At 54.3% G+C, this 20,315-nt stretch overlaps 1 protein-coding gene across 7 annotated transcripts in view; it reads left to right on the top strand.

The window, feature by feature from the left end:
• The window catches only part of GSE1 (Gse1 coiled-coil protein), a 151,986-nt gene that overhangs the window by 60,636 nt on the left and 71,035 nt on the right, over positions 1-20,315 (top strand). The window lies entirely within an intron of this gene.

The following is a 20,315-nucleotide window of genomic DNA, read 5'->3' as shown; positions in this document are numbered from 1 at the left end:
AGGAGCCCCATCTCAACTCTCTGCCCAGGGTTTCTGTTGTGGGTTCCTCTTTGGCCTGGGCCCAGAAGAAAGTCATGTCACAGAATTACCAAGTCTTTAATGGGATCCCTGCTGCCATAGAATTACCAGGTCTCAGCGGGATCTCTGGTGCAAATGGCTACACACTCAGCTGCTAACGGAAAGGTTGGCGGTTTGAACCCACCCCATGGTGCCTCTGGAGAAAGGCTTGGCGATTCGCTTTTGTAAAGATTACAACCAAGGAAACCCTATGGGGCAGTTCAAAATGACTCAGCAGCATCCAGCAATAACAGGCTACCCAGTAAGAACTGACCCTGGAAAGTCATCCAGGCTCAGCTTGAACATCTCTGCCAATGGGGAGAGCTCACTCATTCCATTCAGCCGAAAAACATTTATTGAGCACCCACAAGCAGCTCATGATCGGCAGCTTGAGGCCACCCAGAAGTGCCACAGAAGAAAGGCCTGGTGATCTGCTTTGAAAAGTTCACAGCCAAGAAAACCCTATGGAGCAGCTCTACGTTGCACACGTGGGGTTGCCATGAGTCAGAACTGACTCAGTAGCAGTGGGTTTGGTTTTCCGGTTTATCGAATGCCAAGTGCTGTTCTAGGCAGTGGGAATCTAGGACTAAACCAAACAGAAATCTCCGACCTCCTAGACCTGATATGCTAGTTGGGGGGTGTAGACAATAAAAAAAAAAAGATAAATACGATGCATGATGGATGAGGTTACAGAAAAAAAACACAGAAGGGAAGAGATGGGAAGTGCAGGATGAGGGGTGGGTGGTTTTAGAGGGGCAGGCCAGGGAAGCCTTTCTGAGGAACGCCCTGGCAGGAGTGAGGGAGCCAGGTGGATTCCTGGGGAAGAAAATTCCTTGTGATGGGAACAGCAGGTGCAAAGACCCTGTGGCTGGAACTCAGCTTGGCCAGGCCCCCATCTGGCAGCTCCAGATGCCCATTCTGTAGATGTTTACTGAGCTCCTGCAAACTCTGGAGAAAGCAGAGATGAACACGAGAAGCCTTTGGGCTACACGGAGCTTCCAGTCTAGCAGTGGAAAAATTAATATAGTGACAGCAAGGAAGATGAGCTGAGAGAGAGGGAAAGAGAGATGGGGGGGAGCAGTGCTGGGCCATATAGCAGTCCTTCCTAGAGACTCCAGAAGGTCTTGGGGAACAGGTGGGGGCCCCAAGACCTGGGCAGCCTCTGAGCACCAGAAGGGGAGTTAGGGCTGACCTCTCTGCCTCCCTGTGAACTTGCCCTTCCTGCCTCTTGAACCCCTAGTGGCTCCCCTGCCCTCGGCCAGTGGGACGCATCAACTCATTTGACACATGCCCAGCCGATGGCCAGGGGTGTCCAGGCCAGGCCCCTTTTGGGTCACTTAGTAGCTGGCCATGGTGGCTGACTCTGGGGGCAGAGGCAGGGGAGTGGGCACCAGGGCCCCAATAAAACACCAGACTGTGTGTCAGGGAGTGTCGGGGCTGGCCAGCTTGCCTCCCTGAAGGGCCAGCTGCTGGATGGGCAGTCTGCACCAGCCTAACCCTGCTGATGGGGCCTGGCCCTGAGTCAGACCCAGAGAGCAGTTTTAATTAAAAAAAAAACCAAATCCGTTGCCAGCGAGTCAATCGACTCATAGTGACCCTATAGGACAGAGTAGAACTGCCCCATAGAGTTTCCAAGGAGTGCTTGGTGGACTTGAACTGTCGACCTTTTGGTTAGCAGCGGTAACACGGTAACACTTAACCACTATGCCACCAGGGTTTCCCGGTTTTAATAAGAATTTGGTAAAGCAGCCCACTTGGCAGGGGAGGAGCTGCGGGGGGGCTGGAAGGGGCGGGGCTATCCTCCCCAGCAGCCCTGCTGCCTGGGTCTCTCCTCCTCTGATAGGGAGCTGAGTGGGGGGCGGGGGGAGGGGGGGCAGAGGAGCTCCTGCCTCAGGGAGGGCCTCTTCCCTGAGGATGAACCTCCTCTCCTTTACCTCTCCTTCCTGCCAGCGCCCCACCTCCCCGCCAGCGCCCCACCTCCCCGCCAGTGCCCCTCCTCCCCACCGCCCCTCCCTACTGGGAGACAGGCAATTTGCCAGTTCCGAGTTTTTTTGAGGCAGGGAGGACAGGACTTTGATGTCACAGTCCTGGGTGGATGGCAGGCTGCGGGGGCCCAGAGTGCTTGAGATCTCTGGTGACAGTGGCAGGCAATTGCCAGCTTGGCAGGGTAGGTGCTGTCTGCTTTAGCTAGGCCAGAATTTGCCCAGGGCCACCTGGGGCTGGTGTCTAGGGAGCCTGCCTCTGCCAAGCCCTGAGAGAGGACACAGAAGGCACCCCACAGGGAGCAGGCCTTGGGCCCCCTGCTGAGCTGGGTGTGATGGGGCAGGCAGGCCAGAGCAGGCTGGGAGGAGCCTTGATGTGCTTCTGAGGATCTCAGGGCCCTGGAGAGGGGCTTGATGTCTCTGGAGAGAGGGATGCATGCCACCGTGATGGGTAAGGACCCTGAGGCAGGACACTGAAGAGCCTGGTCCTGCTGGGTATGCGCCTGCATCCATGTGCGTGCGTGCACGTGTGTGTGTGTGTGTGTGTGTGTGTGTGTGTGTGTGTAAACTTTGGCCATACAATACCGGTGCTGTTGAGTTGACCCTGACTCATGGCAACCACCTGTGTACAGAGTAGAACTGCCCCATAGGGTTTATTTTCTTTTTTTGGCCGTAATCTGTACGGAAGCAGATTGCCAGTTCTTTCTTCTGTGTTGTCACTTGGTAGCTTTAAATCACCAACCTTTCAGTTAATAGTTAAGTGCAGACCGTTTGCGCCATCCAGGGACCTTCCTTATTAAGAAGCGTTTACCATTTTCATTGTTTCTCCAGGAAGCTCCCAGTACCTTGAAGGGCACCTCACCAGCTGCCAGGAACTTTCACCCTGGACTTAGGTGACCTAGGCTGACCTCACCTTTATTTAGTGTGCACCACCCCCCCACAACAGGGGGATGGTATGCATCAATCAAGGGGGAATGGAGCCCAGGCCCCTAGTGTGGTAGGGCTTACCACATGAGGTTTCAGGCCCCAGCTGGCTACAGCCAAATCTTCTGGGGTTAAAAAAAAAAGACGAATTCCCAGGCCTCACCACCCAGCAAATCTGATTCAGTGCATCTGGGGTGGGCCCTGGGTGTCTGCGTTCTTCAAAGGCCCTCACCCCAACTTGACAATCAGCCAGATTGAGGAAGTGGGACTGCCAGGGTGCCGATACCTGGGGGTGGCGGGGGGGTTCTCTCAGAATCTGTAGATGCACGCTGGCTTTTGGAGAAACAACTCGCTGCCTCCTGGCCTCAGCAAGTGGGCTGGTGGGGTGTAATGAGGGGGAACAGCAGACACACAACCATTTCTGCCTATACCCTGGTGTCATCGCACCTAAAAGCCCGCACCTGGCAAATGAAAGAGGATGCACTTAGCACCCCAAATGGGGCTCTGACAACATCCCCCCTCCTCTCCGGGAAGTGTCAGTAACCCCGGGTTAATGTGTCTTCTCGAGAAGGGAGCGTGCCAGGATTCAGTGTGACCTCGGGTCCTCAGCGCCTTAGGAGCGGAACTCTGCTGCAAACATTGGCCGAGGCTCAGGGGTCGGGGAAGCCCCTGTGTGCTGGGTTCCTGGCTGTGTGAGAGTCCTAGGGCTGCCGTAAGAATAGGCCACAAACTAGGGTGGGTGAGGGGAGCTTAAAACAACAGAAAATTTTTCTTTCACGGTTCTGGAGGCCAGAAGTCCAAAATCACGGTGTAGGCAGGGCCGCACACCCTCTGAAGACTCTGGAGAGGATCCTTCCTGGTCTCCTCCAGTTTCTAGTGATTGCTGATGATCCTTGACATCCCATGGCTTGTACACGCGTCACTCCAACCTCAGCTTCACATGGCCTTCCCCTTGTGTGTCTGTCTTTGTGTCTCATCTCTTCTTTTAGAAGGATACCAGTCAGGTTGGATTTGGCCCTTGGGCCCACCCTACTCCAGTGTGACCTCACGTTAGCCTAACTAATTACATCTGCAAAGATTCTATTTCTAAACAAGGTCACATCCACAGATACCGGGAGTTAGGACTTCAGCATATCTTTTTGGAGGACACAATTCAAACTACAACACCTGTGACGTCAAACGTGGAAAAGGAAGTGGTGGTCTTTGGGCCTCTTTGGACCTGGCCAGAGCAGCCCATTGGACCCATGGGGAGGGGAGAAGTCCTGTCTGGCGTGCTTCCTGGGCACCCCTTAGGCACCTGAGGGACTTGAGGCCCTGCTGGAACCCAGGTCTTATCCCCCTGGGCTAATGCCCACATACCCCTCTCTGCGAATACGTGGAGCTTCTGTTCTCCATGGTTCAGGGCACTGGGGGTGGGAGGGGGCTATCCTGCACAGTCCCCCCTCGCGCCCTAATGCCTCTTTACCCTGAGAGCCTGTCTGCAGTGCCTGTGGTTGGTCCGTCGCCTTGTCATTTAGTTGTTCCGTTCCAGCGAGCGGGAGGCAGCACAAACAGTGGCATTTGCTGAGCGTAAAAATTCAATTAATTCCAGAAGGCAGATTAAATATAAGTGAGTTTTAATAATTTGCTGTAAAGTCAGAGGATTACCGTGGGCACGCAGAGAGGAAGCCACACAGGCGTGCAGGAGCAGGATGGCACAGCTATGGAGCTACCAACTGCAGGGTCTCACAGAGCCGCCAATTCTGCCCATTGGGAGGGTCCAGAGCTGCCCAGCAGCCACCTCAGGGAAGGCTGGTGTTGGGGATTTTGAGCTAGAATTCTGGAAGACCACAGGCTAGGCCAGCCCAGCCTTTAGACCCCTCTGGTACTGATGCCAGGGGCAGCAGACCATGCATGGACCCCCGCACAACCCTCTGCAGAGGTGGATCCACCCAAGTTTCTGACTGGAACCCTCAAGTGAGCTGTGTGTGTCCAGCCAGGGACAGCCTTGGCCACATGTGGCGTGGGCCTTGCCGGGTTCTGTCAGCAGCCTGCTCACCCCTGAACCCACCTTTCTCTGCCTGTTTCTGGATGCCCACATAGCCGACAGCTTCCAGTTCTGGGCCTTAGGGTGACTTTGTGGTCTTAACATTTTAGGAAATAAAGCAAGAGTGAGAATGATGGGTGGTGAGCTCGTTCAGATGTAAAGACTCTCCTCAGCACCACCCAACCCACACGTAGTCATGCACACTCACCCATAACCACGTGCAGTCACACTTCTGTGCACACGTAAATGCATACATGTATAGTCACACACACTCAGTCACACACTCGTGCATACAGTCACACACAAACAGTAACGCGCTTGCATGTGCAGTCGCACTTGCACTCACATGTACACACATGGAGTCACAGTCATACGTGCATGCATGTACAGTTGCACACATGCACATTAACACACTCGTGCATGCACAGTTGCACACACACTCACACGCACAGGCAGGCACACGCACACACAGTCCCCTCCCCGCAGGCCTGTAAGTTCACAGCCCTGCCGAGCTCCCTCTAATTCAGATTCCTCTGGGAGCAGGCGTCTTTCATGCCTGCCTTTTGTCTTTTCCCACTGCCAAAACACAAAAAAACAAAAAGGAGGCCTAGCCCCCCAGCCTGCCCTCCCCGTGTGTGTCACCAGAAGTAAGGCCTGACCCAGAAAAGGCAGTTGGCGGAGGAGCTGTCTGGAGCCTGCCTCCCCGGCGGCCTCCTTGCAGCCTTTGCTCCAGGGAGGGGCGCCGAGAAAAAGGAGGCAGGCAGCTTTTATGTCAAGACAGTGATGGTCCAGTGAGTACAAAATGCTATTTCAAAGCCAGTGCTCATCACCACCACTTCCCACTGCGATCTCCATAGATTTCTTTGTCTCCTTCAATTGGCCCTAATTACGGCGCTGGAGGCTGGCTGATCAGTTTCATTCTTGTCATGAAATCCTGGGGGCACACACGGGAGGGCCAGAGGGGACCACGGCAACACAGGCGCCAGCTGCACAGCCCAGCCTCGGTCTTTGTGTGCGTGCATGTGCGTGCCTGGGTGTGTGTGTGTGTGTGCGCGCACGTGTACTCACGTGTGTGTATGAAGGCCTGCTCCCCCGCCCCCCCCCCCCCCCCGCCTGTGATGCCGGCTGGTCCTCTGTCTTCGTTTTGGGCAGGAGGGAGTTCCCAGTAGGCCTCCCAGCTGAGAACTGGCTAGCCGGGCTGTGCATATGGTGAGCAGGCTGGGCTGCTGGCTGCCACCAAGATGAACACCTGCAAAGATGAAAGCCACAGCCAAGCGGAGCATACCCTGCCTTCCCTCCACGCTCCCTCTAATGCCCTAATTATGCCGTGTTTGTTTCAGTAATTTACACTCTCCGGGTACTGATCCATCAATAATGAATGTATTACCTGTCTCCGGGTTAGGTTTGGGAGGCCCAGGATGCAGCTTTGAAAACGTCTGCGAAGCAGTGGGGCTCAGAGAAGCAGACCAATGCTTCCCCCCCTCCCGCCCCCCTAAGCCCTTCCCTCTCCCAATGCTCGTTTTTCCTCACATGCCACTGTGTTTGGCACAAGCTGTCTGAGGCTGGTTCCTGGTGCTGTTTTCCGTTCCCCTCCGTTTTATGCCTTTTTAATATTTAAAACCATTATTGGGCTGAGCGATGAAATTCTTTCAAATCAAATTTTATCCTCCAGCCTCGTGCTCCAGCTCCCCTTTGGCTGGGAAAGCAGGGCTGGGGGACTGTGGTTCTGTGTAATGGCAGGTGTACCAATGTGGGGGCTGTTTGGAACACCGCCCTGCCCATCCACCTCCCTACCTAGCACCCACCAAAAGCCCTAGTGGAAATCAATAGCGGAGTACACACCATCTGGGTTGTCACCAGTGAATAGCCCACCCAAGAGGGCTGGTTGAAGTTTGGAAAACCTCGTGCCCCAGGGCTAAGTCCAATTGAATGGGGCTAGGCACCCCTTTAGCCGCTGGGAAAGACAGTTGCGAGGAGGGTTTTTTGAAGGTGGGGAAAGTGGTGATGAACTGCTAAGCGTCTGCCAGGGAGGGAAGAGCCTTCGGTCTCCACCTGCTGCTGTCTACTCGAGCTGGCCTCGGACAGGACAATAAAAATGTGCTTGGCCTTGGGGGCACTGGCTTCTGCTACCGTGCCTGCCAAGCCCGTGTGTCACTGACATCCTGGCCCAGGGGGACTGTGCCAGGGGTTTGCTAGCTGCTGGTCCCCCAGGGCTGCAGAGATGGAGGCCTGGCAGAATGGCTCCCTTCCCAGCCTGCTGCTCCTGGTCCCAAAAGAATCCAGTCAGCCCTTGGCTTTCCCCTCTCCCTTCCCTTTTCGGTGGACCTCCTGTGGGGCAGCAAGGTGGCCGTCTCAGGATGCTGAGGGATGGAGCCTGGAGTTGGGAGGCCCCACACCTCAGGACCCCATCAGAGGAAGGTGAGGACAGCGGGATTCTCCATTTGGTTCATGAGCAGCTTTGGCAAAGTGTTAGCTTTCTGTCTGGCTGCCTCTGGCGGGTATCCTTCTGTCTGGCTATCTTTGCAGGATGTCTTTCTGTGTGGCTTTCTTTGAGGGTGTCTTTCTGTATAGCTGTCTTCGGAGGCCGTCTTTCTGTCTGGCTGCTCTCCGATGGGTAGAGGAGGGGGAGCTTCCTGCTGCATCTCAGCCCAAGCTGAGAACCTCCCCTGTGATCTCAGGAGACAGGAGACGCAGGCTCTTTCCTGGTCTGGTGCTTGATCCCCAAGTGGTCTTGGGCCCTCGGTGCCTCATGTGCCTTGTCAGTAAAACTGAGAGCAGTAGCCCAGCAGCAGCCCTTACATGGCTCTTATAAGCCGGCACTGTGCCCAGTACTTGATCCTCACCTCATCTGGCTTAGGCAGGAGCCTAGTGCCATGGGTAGGAACCTGGACCTGGAGCTAGCCAGCCTGGGTTCACTTCCCAGTTCTGCCCCATATTAGCTAAGTGGCCTTGGGCAACTTACTTAACCTCTCTGTGCCTCATTTCCCCTCTTGTAAAATGGGGGGCAGAGGTGCATTTACCTCATGGCGGGAGTAGGGGTTTGCAAGGATTAAAGTTAAAAGTTTTGGAACAGAAACTGGTCGATATTTAATAACAAATTTTCCCGTAATTACCCAGGAGGTAAGAAAACAATGATCCCCATTTTACAGATGAGGAAACTGAGGCTTGTCAGTGTGAGCTACCAGTACCTGTTGCCTTCGAGTTGATTCTGACTCATGGCACCCTCGTGTGTGTCAGAGTAGAACTGTGCTCCATGGATGTTCATGGCTGTGACCTTTTGGAAACAGATTTCCAGGCCTTTATCCTAAGGTGCCTCTAGGTGATTTTGAACCACCAATCTTTAGGTTAGTAGGTATATGCTTAACTGTTTGTGCCACCCAGGGCTAGTTTGGACATCAAATCAGATATCCAAGAAAGGGCTGATCAGCATTGCCTTTGACCAAGGGATCCTTCCAGCCCTAAAATATTATGATGCCACAGGCTTGGGTTCCCAGCTCAGCAGAGTTTCCAGAATGCCTGGAAGGGGAGGAGGGGGGAGACCTTATTCCTCCCAGGGCTGTCTCCTGCCTTCTCCTTTCCTTGCTGACCCCCCTCCTGCCTGGCTCAGCATGGTGGCTGTTCCACAGACATCATCAGTCAGCCCTGGTGTGTCTGTGCTTCCAGAGGTTCCCAGAATGGATTCCTGCCCTCCCGGGAGCTGGCCACACCAGCTGTCCCTCTGCCAGGCTGGGTAGCGAGTCACAGCTGCTCCTGAAGGTGCTCACCCATTATGCTTGCTGCTCCATCACCCCTGCCCAACTCCTCTATCTCTTCTCCCACCACTGAAATCTCTCCACACACCTGGTCCACACACTTGGGTGCAGGGGTGTTGCTAGCTACCTTTGGTCTCTGCTCGCCCTGCTCCATGCACATGCATCCTGTGTGGCTCCCGGCCCTCCTGCAGCCCGTCCCCCTCCAGGCCCCATCTCCCGTCGGGTGAGCTTGGAGCAGAACGTACTGCAGCTAACTTTTAAATTTCAGATAATTCCAGTAAGCTGCAAAGGAGAGTAGGTGTCCACAGCCACTGGGGTCTTGATTTCACATTTTTTTATTAGTCGAAGCCTGTCTTTCTTAGTGGGCTCCCATCGCCCCTCTAAAGTGTGGAATTGGAGGGCATGCCCATCTCTTAAAGCTGGGAGAGGACAGAACTTGGAGAGGGCTTGTCCCCAGGCAGTGGGGGGCGGGTATAGGATGCTGGTCAGGTGATCCAGCCCCCATCCCACAGTGTCTGGAGGGCTGGGCTGCTGAAAATGAGAAAAATAAATACAAAATAGCAGAGGGGAGAAATAAAGGGGGAGCGGCGACGTGCAGCCCCAGTTGCTACCAGATGGTGCTGGTATTAAAAAAAAATACATGCAGTAAATTTGCTATTTGCCAGTGTTAATTTCTTATCCCAAGGTAAAACCTTCCCGCCGGCCCTGGCCATGCCATCTGCACGTTCATAAAACCATTAAGGCAGTGTGATGGAGTACAGTGTGTGTGGGGTGGGCGTGGGGGCTCACACACTGGCTGGGCTGGGGGCGTGCCCACGGCCTCACCTGGGCCAGGTGGAGGGAGGACTTCTCTGATCAGGCTCCTTGTTCAGTTTACCCTGAGCACTGAGCAGAGGCCAAGGGGGTTGCGCAAATGGGAACTCGGTAAGTTCTGGGGGCCACTCCCCCACATGAGAACCCACGCCCGCCTTGTCCTTGCCTGGGGAGCCAGCACCGGCAGGGTCAGGGGCTGTATAGTGTTGGAGGCTGGGATCCTGTAGGACTTTCATTGTTGTTGTTAGTTGCTCAGGGGACACTGAGGGGGTCAGGGATCAACACCTGGATCCCCACAACCCCCAGAATGGCCCTGCCCCCATTCTACATTCTCAGGGTCTCTACAGGACAGTGGGTACACCCAGAAAGGAGTGAGAGGTTGTTCTGATGTTATTCCCTGTCTCTCCTGCCTCCCTTCTTCCACCTTCTCCCTGCTTAACTTGGGGTTTCACGCCTTGCCCCCACCCTCCTAGTCAGAGCCAGACAGAGTTGGTTCCAACTCATGGCAACCCCATGTGTGTAGAGCAGAACTGCACCATGAGATTTTCAAGACTGTGACCTTTAGAAAGCAAATAGCCAGGCCTTTTTTCCGAGGCACCTCTGGGTAGATTTGAACTGCCGACCTTTAGATTAGTAGTTGAGTGTTTGACTGTTTATATACCACAGGCACTGCTGGTACTTTCTTGATATTGCTGTTGTTAGTTGCTGTCAGTCGGTTCTGACTCATGGCAACCTCAGGTATGCAGAGTAGAACCGCTCCTTAGGGCCTTCAAGGCTGTGACCTTTCAGAAGGAGGCCATCAGGCCTATCTTCCGAGGCACCTTTGGGTGGATTTGAACTGCCAGTTTTTTGGTTAGTAGTCAAGTGCTTAGCTGTTTGTGCCACTGGGGACTCTGTACTAGTTAGAAAATAGCTGATTCCCAGGCTCACCCTCCCAACCTTCCTGGCCCCGCCTTTGGACCCCCCCCCGCCCCCCGACCTTTCATGTCCACCACAGAGATCAGGCTGTGCAGGCCAGGAGCCCCTGGGCTCTGCTTAGCTTCTGGCCTTGCTGCTGGACTGCGTGACTTGCTCAGTGTTTTAATAACACCCCTGTGAACAGTACCTCTTTAACCATTCTGGGGGCTGTTCACAGAGGAGGTGGCCTCTCTTCCCTCCCCCCCCCCTTTTCTCCCCACCCTCTTTCCAGTTGCTAGAAGATTTAACTGCTGAGCCCACCCCATTTGGTAGCTTCCAGTCACTGGGGCGCTACCCCTCCCCTACTGCTTCTTCCTCTCACTCAGTTCCCCATAAGGAGGACAGCACAGGGCCCCCCAGGGGACAGACATATCCTCCTGCGCCCCCCCCCCGCCCCCGCTGCAGCTCAGAGCAAGGGTCCCTCCTAGCACTGGGTTGAGGAGGGCCCCAGAGATGAATTACTCAGGCACCCCTCACAGGGCTCACCATCCCTGCCGCCCTGCCGGCCTCCTGGCGTGCCCCCCTCCCCCACTGTGCGCCCAGCCCAGCGCTCCGTCTGCTAATTACCAGTGTGGGAACAGCTTTATGGTCCTCCAGGCCCTGCAAGCACCCCCCACATCTGGTCAATTAATGCTGAATCTGTAATTCAGGTGACATACAGCCCCAGCCAGCTCTCCAAATGAGGCGATTAAGAGGCTCTTCTCCTCCATCGCTGGAGAACAAGCAAAACCAGGGACCTTCTTTATTTAGTGGGATTGATAGGCCCCGTCCGTGACCTTTGCTAGGACAAGAAGTATTATCAGGAAGACGTCTGTATTTCCCGACTGCACAGCTGCTTAAATCTCCTATCAGACTGGGGGTGGGGGTGGGGGCTTGAAATCTGCCCCTGCGACGACTTTTAACACGGAAGGCCGGCTTGTGGGGGCAGACCTTTGTCAGGCGGGCCCAGGGGACGCTGAAGGGACCAGGGATCAGCACCGGAATCCACGCCACTTCCAGAATGGCCCTGCCCCCATCCCACATTCTCAGAGGAGCCCCTGCAGGATGGTGGGTGCACCCGGGAGGGAGGTTGTCCTGATGTTACTCCCTGTCTTTCCTTCCCCCCATCTCCTTCCCCCTTCTCCCTTCTCCCCACTCAGCTCAGGGGTTCAGGCCTTGCCCCCACCCTCCTAGCCAGAGCCAAACAGTGTGCAGGAGCCCACCAGGTTCCCGTCTCAGCTCAAGTGTGTGCCTTGGAGGTGAGCTGCCGTGTGCCTGCTTCAACAGGGGTGCTGTATGGGCCTAGCTTGGGGGCTCTAGGTCAGGCAGGACTCTGTGTCTCAGTTGCAGGTTGGGAGTGGGCCGAGGCAGGTGGCTGTCCCCCCCCCACCCCCAGCTGCAGACTGGCTTGTCTGAGCGGCAGAAGTGGGTATGGGGGAGTGGGCTGTACCCAGGCTCGCTCTCGGGCACTGCGTGGGGTGGAGCCTGGCATCTTGGTAGAACTCCAGGGAAGCTTTGCTGCGGGCTGCATCTCTGGAGGGGGTGGGCCCTGGTATCTGTTTACCGGTTTTCCAAGTGGATACCGTATTTATGAGGCATCCTGTGTGTGTGTGAATGTGGGTACAAGTATGTGCATGTGAGTGTAAGATACTGTGCTGTAAGATATTGTGAGAGTTAATGTAATTATGAGGCAGTGTGAGTGTGTGAATGTGTTTGAGACTGAACGTGTCAGCGTGTGTGAAGCAGAATGTGAGTGTGAGCACTGTTAGGATATGTGTGTGACTGTAAGCTAGTGTGTGTGAATGTAATAGTGTGTGAGATAGTGTGAGGGTGAACGCAAGCTGCGAATGTGCATGATAGCGTGTGTGAGAATGTGTGAGACAGATGGTGTGTGTGTGTTCACATGTGTGACTGTAAGATAGTGCAAGCGTGAATGTGACAGTGTGTCAATGTGTTTTTGAGACTGAGTGGGTGTGTGAATGTGTGATAGCGTGTGAATGTGAACATGACAGAATGTGAGAGGGTGTATGTGTGTGCACGTGAGTATTTGTGTGAGTGTAAGATAGAGTGAAGGAACCCTGTTGGTGCAGTGGTTAAAGCAATTGTCTGCTAACCGAAAGCGTAGCGGTTGGAACCCACCAGCGGCTCCACTGGAGAAAGATGTGGCAGTCTGCCTCCGTAGAGATTTACAGCCTTAGAAGCTCCGTGGAGTTGTTATGAGTTGGAATTGTGTTTGGGGGGTCATTTTTAAGATAGAGCATGAGTGTGAACATGATAGTGTGAGTATGAATGTGTTAGTGTATGACAGTGGGAGTGTGTGTGTGTGCGTGTGAGCCCGTGAGTGTTAGGGTTGTGTGAGTGTGTGAATGTGAGACAGTAAATGTGGGTGTGTGAATGTGAGTGTAAGAGAACGTGTGTGTGAGTGTGTGTGAGCATGTGTGTGTCACGAACACACAGAGGAAGAGTACAAGGCGTAGGTTGGACCTCAGTCAGTCCTGAGAGTCAGACCTGGGTTCACACGCTGGCTCTGCCCGCTACAGGCCCTGTGACCATCACCAGCACACTTCCCTCTTGGAACCTCTGCCTCGTAGCCCATGAAATGGGGCCAATAATGGCCCCAGAGGGTTGGCGGAGGGTACGTGGGGTGACAGTGCACCATGTGATGTGCTCCATGTCCCACGTACCATCTCATGAGGCAGCAAGAGGCAGCATCCTTCCCGGGAGAGGAGTGGGGATCCGGCCACAGGATGGAGCCCTGTGTCCCAAAGTCCCTGCTGAGATCTGGCTGGAGAACAGCTCCGGCAGGCCCTCCCTTCCTGCCCAGCTCCAGAGAGGCCAGCCAGCTGCCTTGTTCTCCCCAGTGGGGGAGACACACTAGGGCAGGGACTCGGGGCTGCAGACCCCCTGTGACATCAGTTGCAGAATCTATTTATCCCTGTGGTCTGTTGAGGGGCCTCACCTAGGTGTGCCCAGGGCTTCCGGAGAGATCTCGGGGTTTAATTGTTTAACCAGAGTTCTCCCTGGCACTTGCTACCTCCCCATACACACACACTAGAACTAGGAGCCCTGGCTCGGAAAGTGGGGGAGTCAAGGATGGTCAGTTGAGACCATGAGAGACTTGAGAACATGAGGGGGTCCCCACCTTCTCCCCCTGAACCTCAAGGGCTGCATCTTAATAGGGAATTTGGGAGGGACAGCACCTGGAGAAGACTGCCCTGGACTTGGACAGTGTTGGTGCTGAGATGGGTTGTTGGCAGCGACCGGGAGCTGGAAGGGCCTGGCCCCGAGATGGGCAGCCTGCTGGCATTGGCGGGCTCAGGCTGGGGATACTAGTGGGCTCTGGGTGGGTTCTCTGCTGGTTGGTGGCCATGCGGTCAGCTTTCAAACCTCCCTGGGATTCTACCTGGCCCTTTTCAAAACCAAGGCGCCTCGTTCTTTTAAAGAGATGTCTCATTCACTGCTTCATCCCGTGAATGCACAGCCAGGCAGTGATAGGTACTGGGGATTGTCAGTGAACACAGCAAACCAGTAGAACTTTCCGTGATGACAGAACGTTCTAGATCTGCTCTGCCCCAGTCCACCACTGGCCACCTATGACGATTGCACTCTTAAAACCTGGCTAGAGCGATGGGAGGAACTTTAGCTCTCGTTTTATTTTGTTTCAATTCATTTCAAGTTTGAGTAGCTCCTGTGGGCTGTGGCCACCACTTCAGACAGCGCAGATACGGTGTCAGGAGGGGGTTTTCTGTGTGGTCACCGAGACCTTCATATTGTCCGTGGGAGCCTCTTCCCCACCTCAGCACTCACAGGGGTCTGGAGAAGGGCATTCTTCACTAGTAGCCCCCTCTTCTGCTTAGATTTAAACCAGAAACTCTTCACTGTCTAGTCGGTTCCAACACATAGCAACCCTATAGGACAGAGTAGAACTGCCCCACAGGGTTTCCAAGGCTGTAATCTTTACACAAAGCAAACTGCCGCACCTTTCTCTCATGGAGCTGCTGGTGGGTTCGAACCACCAACCTTTTGGTTAGCAGCCAAGCACTTTAACCACTGCACCACCAGATTTCCTTGCTTAAACATAGCCAACCCAAAAATGTCGCTGTGGCAGAAAGAAGCTCCCTTGAGGACCAGAACCTTCTTTCCTATTGGTTTTATGAGGGGCTCCTCAAATAGCTGTTGACTGAATGAATGCATGCATATATGAATGAATGAATGAATGAGTGGATAACAATCCCAGCTCTGCCATCTACCTGCCCTGTGACCTTGAACAAGTTACTTGGAAAGTAAAGGGCATAATAATATAATGCAAGCACTCCCTCCCAGGGTCCTATGCGGCTTTCCCCGGGTGAGACACCAGAAGCATTTGGAGAAACGTCTGGCAGGGGGGCTTAGTCAGCTTTTGCTTCTAGCATTACAGGAAACCTACTCTGAGGGTTCCTGGACCCCCCGCCCACCATGAGCCACCTCTCTCCTGGCCCCCCCCTTCTCTTTTCAGCAGCCACAGGGAGCACTGGGCTGTGTTTGGGTACCAGCGAGTGTGGTCCCCACTTTTAGAGCCAAAGGAAACCGAGGTATCATCTACTCTAAGTCCTTTGTTTGGAAATTGAGCCCAGAGACCGCAGACAACCTGGCTGGTTCACACAGCCACATGGTCAGTCATGGAGCTGGTACCTACCGTGTGTCCCAAGTCCTTGTCAAGAAGGTTATCGTTGGTAGCCTTCGCTGACCTGAACTAACCTGTTCTCACAAGGCAGCTCTGCCGAGACAGCTGCCTAACGAACTGTTGCTCCCTGTGGGTCAGCCAGCTGGAGGGACAGACTCAGGGACAGGCATACATACCTCTGCCTATCTTCTCCGCCGCCAAGGAAACTGCTCTGGCCAGGTGGGGGACGGGGGATGTGAGGGGCTCTCAAGGACACGCTCTGTGGCAGACCCAGCCGAACCCTGGCCTGCAGCCTCTTAGCAGGGAAATGTGGGCAAGGAACTTAACCTCATTGAACCTCAGTTTCCTCATCAGTAAAATGGGGCTACTGGTGCCTCTGACTCAGAGGAGATAGTGAAGGGTAGCAGAATAATCCATTGCAGCATGCTAAAACTCTGTCTCTGGGTTAAGACACTGGCTTGGTGCACAGGAGAAACACAGGTAGTAGTCCCTAGTATTACTGAGCCGTGTATGGAGGCACCCAATTTTCTTCCCCTCCCCTGGCCTCTGCTTCCTGTCTCCCCTATTCTTTTTCCCTCCCCACCCCTTTCTCTTCCTCTCCCCTGTTCTCCTCTGCTTGTCTTCTTTCCCCTTCCTCTCCCCTCCCCTTCTCCCCCTGCCGCCCTCTCAGCCACCACTCACCTCCCGGTATTTCCAGTTGGGAATGGGTATCACAAGGCCCTGGATCGGTGGCTGCCCTTGCCCTTGGGACCTGGAGCCCTGGCCCCCAGCCTGGGGAGAGTGGAGCTCTGGCCTGGCCTTTAAGCTGCCCTGTGGGTGCCTGCCTCCAGGGCCAGCGACATCAGACTGGCTGCTTCGTGTCACTTCTGCAGGGGCCTGATGTCCCTGCTCAGGGGCAGCCCCAGTGAGGAGCAGTTCCCACCCCAGATCCCTTCCACACCCCCTCTGCTCCCCATCCTTCCTGACCACCTCCCCTCCTGGCCCCCCCAGGGCTGCCCTGTGCTGGCTCCTGCCTGTGTGAATGTCTAATCTCCAATTTTATTCGCTGGGCTCCAGCCCATTTGCATAATCCACACAGTCACCCCGGTTTTAATTGCCCACAACTCTGCGGAAAGATCATGTGGTTAAGTGGTAAATCATAATTAGATAAATAATTGGTTTGGCCACAGCAAGCTGCTTTGTTACACCTGCCATCTGCTGGACCCGTTTTTTCTTCTGGCCAGAACAATGCGGTTCTGATGACAGCGCATGCTGCGTCTGGGGGAGGGGGTAGAGGGGGGCTCGGAAGCCGGGCCTGGACCGCCGCCCGGTTGCTGGGGTCCGCGCAGGCCTGTGCTGCTCCGCTCCGAATGGGCACCACACAGCCCCATTCATCCGCGCATGGTTAATGCATCAGAATGGCACATTGGACTTCCTCGCCCACAGAGAGGGAGGAGAGGGACCTGGGAGGGGGAACAGCCTGCCTGGGGCCTGTCGGTGGCTCTAGTGGCCCTGATGTACCAGGGCAAGAGGCCCAGTCCCTGGGGGCTGGCGGGCAAGTGGGCAGGGGTTGGAGCCCTCAGACCTGCCTGCGCTGTGCGGTCAGCCTCTCCATCTGCTCTCCGCCCGAGGCTCATTTATTTTCCATGCTCCAGGCCCCATCTGTGAGCGAGAGGCTCCGGGGAGACCTCTGGCCCCGCGCTGGCCTGGCTGCCTGGCCGGGTTCTTCTCCGAGGCTGCCTGCGTTTCCCACTGCTCTGCTTGGAGCCGACAACGAAGCACTACTTCAGCTGACCTTTCTCTCACTCATTCATTCACTCACTCACTCATTCATTCTCTAAGCAGAAGTAGTTTGAGCATTTTCCTGTTAAGAGCTTACCGTTGCCATTGAGTTGATTCTGACTCACGGTGACCCCGTGTGTTACAGGGCAGAACTGCTTCATAGGGTTTTCTAGGCTGTAATAACCCTGGTGGCATAGTGGTTAAGTGCTACGGCTGCTAACCAAAGGGTTGGCAGTTTGAATCTGCCAGGCGCTCCTTGGAAACTCTATAGGGCAGTTCTACTCTGTACTGCAGGGTCGCTGTGAGTCGGAATCGACTCGATGGCGGTAGGTTTGGTTTGGTTTTTTAATCTTTATGAATGCAGATCTCCAGGTCATCCTCCTGGAGTGCTCCTGCGTGGATTTGAACTGCCAACCTTTCGTTTAGCCCTGGAGCGCAAACTTTGTACCACCAATCTACCTATCCCTTAAGTATAATATTAGAGTTTTATTTTAGAAGGACAGCTCGGTATAGTGTGTAATGTGGAGCTAGATCCCCAGAAGCTGTAGCTCTGTTAAGAGCCTGGTGCAGTTCCCAAGCACGAGCTCATGGGGTCCTGGTGGCAAAAACAGTTAAGTGCTCGGCTGCTAATTGAAAGGTCAGCGGTTTGAACCCCCCAGTGGCTCCAGGAGAAGACAGACCTGGCGCTCTGCTCCCGTAAAGATTATAGCCTAGGAAACCCTATGGGCACTTCTACTCCATCCTATAGGGTCACTACGAGTTGGAGTTGACTCAGCGGCACCAGTAACAACAGGGACCTTGTTATGAGCATAGGTTCTGGAACCTGCCCCTCTAGGTCAGCCCCATACTGTGTGATGTGAGCAAGTTTCTCGCTCTCTCAGGCCTTGTTTGTTCACCTATAATATGGGATCATAACTGTCCCTGCCACATACAGGCTTGTCGAAACACAGCGTGGATGAAGCTCAGGCTGTGGCTGTAGGGAGGCAGCGACCAAGGTGCCCATTAGGATCGTTCCTGGGGTTGAAGCCCGCTGTCGTGTGCGGGTGCTAATGGAGGTCTACAGACTGTGCTGAGTGCACCAATGGAAGATGTATGTGTATCCGCCCAGCCGGCTTTGTGAGCAGGGGGACCTTGGAGAGGTGCCCCGTGTGGTGCAGACAGCAGAGGCAGGAGGCTCCCAGCCCACCCAGCCCTGGCATTCCTGACTGCAGGCGTCCGTATCTGCAAAGAACAGACAGGGAGGGAAACCCTGTAGCCCTGTTCATGGCCCCCTGGATCCCCTCCCGGACAGCATTCCTCCAGGAATGCCTTTTCCAGGCCTCAAAGCCCAGCCCATTGCCTTGTTTTTTCTAAGGTCTTCTAGTGTTTGTGTCTGGAGAAACCCAGGAGACATCCTTCCCTTTTTAGGGGCCAGCTTGTCCTTTTCAGGTTGACAAAAGGCAGCCTGAGAGCACAACATCGACTCACCTGAGGGCTGGAAAGCCAGAGGGATGGATGTGTCCTCTCCCACCTGACAGCCCCTCAGAGCAGACTGCTGGCTCACCGGACAGGCGTCCTCATCATCTTATCGATCAGAAAACACTTGTATCTTTCTGCCTGACAACCCAGTGATGCCTTCTGGGAAGCCTTCTGGAACATGTTCCATGCGGCTGGGACTTTGGGATGTCAGATATTTTGTGTTTTTTCACCTACCCACACATCGTCAATCTTTTATCCTTCCATCCATCCATCCTTTTCTCAATCCTCCATCTATCTATCCACCCACCCATCCATACATCCTCTCTCCTTCCACTTATCCACCCATCCATCCATCCACCTATCCATCCACCCACCACCCATCTATCCACCCTCCGTCCGTCTGTCCCTCCATCCATCCGTTCATCTGTCCGTCTGTCTGTCCATCCATCCTTCGCTCATCGTTCCTCCATCCATCTCTTCTCCATCTATCCATTCGTACATCCTGCCTCCATTCATCCACCCACCCATCCTTCCATCATCCCTGTACCTGGCCTATGGGCAGGATCTTGTCTCTGATGGAGGCTCAGTCCCCTCCCTTACTGCTGCATCCCACCTTACAGGAGGGATACAATTGCTCTTCTGATGCCATCATGATGGTCCTCCTGGTAGGGTGGGGGGATCTGGCAACCTCAGCTGCAGACCCCTGTCACTAACTTGGGAAATGAGGCCTCAAAACAATTCCACTGGGAGGGGCGTTTGCAGACTTCTGTAATGTGTCTAGACCATAGCTTTCCAAGTGTCTCACTTGAGGGCAACTGGGAGTCTGAACTTGCTGTGACTATATGCTCTGGATTCTTCTGGTAGCTATATTTTCTGGGTTCTTCCAGAGAGTCCCAGTTTCAGATGCTGTGTTTTGTTTTCTCCATGAGCACATTTATACCATTCAGACCATGTATCTAAGGCTGAGCTGTCCAATATAGCAGCCACTAGCCACATGTGGCTATTTAAAGTTAGTTTTAAAAAGTAAAATTAATTAAAATAAAATAAAATTGAAAATTCAGTTCTTCATTAGCTCTAGCCACATTTCATGTGCTCCATAGCTACCTGTGGCTAGTGGCTCCGGCATTGGACAGCTCAGATCTAGAACATTCCATCGTCACTGAGAGTTTTTTGTTGGACAGCACTCTTCTCAGAGCTTACTCATACGGATTCTTAAATCATTAAAAGATGGGCTGTCCTCAGCTGTTACTAGTCTTGCGTTAGATCCTTCTGGGATTTCCCAGTTGGGGAATTGGAGGATTTGGGTTTTCATCTTGTCTTTTGGAATGGCACAGAGGAGATGGGAATGGGACCCAGTAGAAATGTCGTGTTCCTTCAGGCTAGAAAACACTGAGATTGTTAAAAACATAAAAACGCTGGCATGCTTAGAGCTGGGGTTCCTTAGACAGCAGGCCTAGGACAGTTTGAAGGAGAAAGTCTATCCCTTCTGCTCTGGAGGGAAACAAGCAAAACTGGGTCTGCCGGGAAAGATGGCGTTCTTTCTTACTTGGATTTCTCCTCCCGGGCCTGTGTCCCATCTCTCCTGGTTTCCCCACTTTCTCATCCCTCCGGAGCAGGGATGCTGGAAGAGATGGCCCAGAAAGGTCTTTGCAGCCCCTTCCCACTTTCTGGGTCCCACGGGATGTGTGTGGGTTTGTGCGAGCCAGGCCTGGGCCCACTGGCAGCTCCACATGGTGTCTGGGCCAGGCTGCTCTGCTACTGCGTATGGTACCCCAAACCATAAAGGACCGCCCTGAGCATGGGCACCATGCCTGGGCGGCCCTCAGAGCTGACCCCATGGATGGGCAGCGGTCTGCCCTGTAGCACCCAGATCTCAGTGGTCTCACAGGTAGCCCATAGTCCTCCTGAGGGTCTGGCTTTCTGTACTCTGTGGCCTCCCTCCA

Source organism: Loxodonta africana, chromosome 21 (genome assembly GCF_030014295.1).
Source record: "Loxodonta africana isolate mLoxAfr1 chromosome 21, mLoxAfr1.hap2, whole genome shotgun sequence".
Lineage (NCBI taxonomy): Eukaryota > Metazoa > Chordata > Mammalia > Proboscidea > Elephantidae > Loxodonta > Loxodonta africana.
The sequence above is the reverse complement of the archived record's forward strand: the minus strand, read 5'-3'. Positions and strand labels throughout refer to the sequence as shown.